Below are 1,855 nucleotides of genomic sequence, written 5' to 3' on the forward strand. Positions count from 1 at the left end.
GTAATTGTAACCCCTCTGTACAGTATGTTCACAAATAAAATTAAATTTAAAAAAAAAAGTCCTTAATGTAAAGACAGAGGCGAGGCCTCACTGGCCAAGAACTGCAAGTTGTGCACAGACCCATACTTGTCTGTGAAGCTGATTATATGTGGCATAGAGCAGAAGGGACTTCAGGCAAGTCCGAGCCATGTACAGCAAGAAACCACCACCAGGAAGAAGAGAGAGAAGACAGCACGGGGAAACCTTCCATGTTGGACAAATGCTAGGAAAATGGAGAAGAAAGAACAGGCCGGACTGGCTCTCGACAGGTGAGGACTGTATATTGAGGTACAGTGCAGGGCAGCAGCCTTCCCGCAGGCGTGGCAGGTGTGCAAGGAGGTACAGGTGAACCTAACCACACCCATTGCTCTCAAAGTTACAGGTACCACCCCAGGGATACTCCATGCCAGGACCAGCAGGTTCCCATGCCCATGGGGCGCTGGAGCCCCCTCAGTGAAGTCCAGCTGGATCCGCAGAGGAGGCTCTCGTCGTTGACTTGGGTTGTTCTTCCAACAGGTGGGGCAGGGGCAGCAGCCTTTTGATACCAGGCATGCAGAGGGGCAACACTCATAAAGCCCCTTCCCTAGGACTCCAGGACCTTATCCACACCCGTTCCACCCATGTGCATCTGCTGATGTAGCTGTTGGACGACTTAAAGGCTGAGCACAGCTGGGATCATGGCCCTGTGTTCAAGAAAGGAGCCACCATTCCCCTTGCTTGAAAGCTCTTCTGGCACTTGGCCCGCTGGTCTTTACACCGTAAACAACGCTTGGGCAGGACCGGCGCCACCAATGCCTCGTTTGGCTGCTCCCTGGCCATCCTCGTCAGCAGACGGGTTTCCTGAGGTCACCGGATCTTCCCCTTTCCGACAGCCTTGGCAGTGGGTGACTGCAATGGACTTCCACTCCATGTTGCCTGCAAGAGGCTAAAGATTTCAGTGGCTTTGCCTTCTGAGGTAAGCAGCACCCTGTGAAGAGTTAAAAGTGGTTTTGTTTCGAAGCAGTAACCCTTCTGCTGCTCATATTAACTTTGGGCCCACCTGAATTTCAGAAACAGTCTTGTTTGTGCTGAAACTGCTAAACCATAGATTACTTGAACAAAGCTACTCTGAAGTCAGGCCCCACTTTGTAATATAGCTAACCTTGGCTCCCCACAAACTTCAGGAGATGACCAAGCTGGCCCAAGATAAACAGACCCTGCAACAAACTCTGACCACCAATTATCCCAGCTACAGCTTATCAGAACCCAACCAGCCAGGAACCTCCCTGCTAAGCTTTAACTGCTCTGGAATGTCCAGATGGCCCTTTAAGACCCAGCCCTCTGCATGCCTGGTATCAAAAGGCTGCTGCCCCTGCCCCACCTGTTGGAAGAACAACCCAAGTCAAGGACGAGAGCCCCCTCTGCGGATCCAGCTGGACTTCACTGAATGCCCTGATGACGCCTCTGGTTGCTGTAAGTTTGTCAGTCTGTGATTTTTTTTTCCTTCTCCTTTTGTCACTTTGTAGTTTTTGCCTTTATAAACCCTTGAAATTTCAGCTTGGGGCTTCCTCCTAAGCTCTGCAGTGTAGGTGCGAAGGACGAAGCCCGAGCTGCAGCCCGCAGCCCCCCTGAATAAAGCCTTGCTTTTGCATTTCAGAACGTCTGACTCGGTGGTCTTGTGACAGGGGATACAACACCTGTCCTTGTTCAGTGAGACCAGTGCCCAGGGACAGAGCAAAGGCACATCTGCACTCAGCATAGATATTTAACCCTTTCCTCTCTTGCCCATTTTAAGGCCCAAGTGAGGCCTATGAATTCCACTCTCTGAGTGGACTTT

This window comes from Dipodomys ordii, unplaced genomic scaffold, assembly GCF_000151885.1.
Source record: "Dipodomys ordii isolate 6190 unplaced genomic scaffold, Dord_2.0 Scaffold191, whole genome shotgun sequence".
In the NCBI taxonomy this organism is placed as follows: Eukaryota; Metazoa; Chordata; class Mammalia; order Rodentia; family Heteromyidae; genus Dipodomys; species Dipodomys ordii.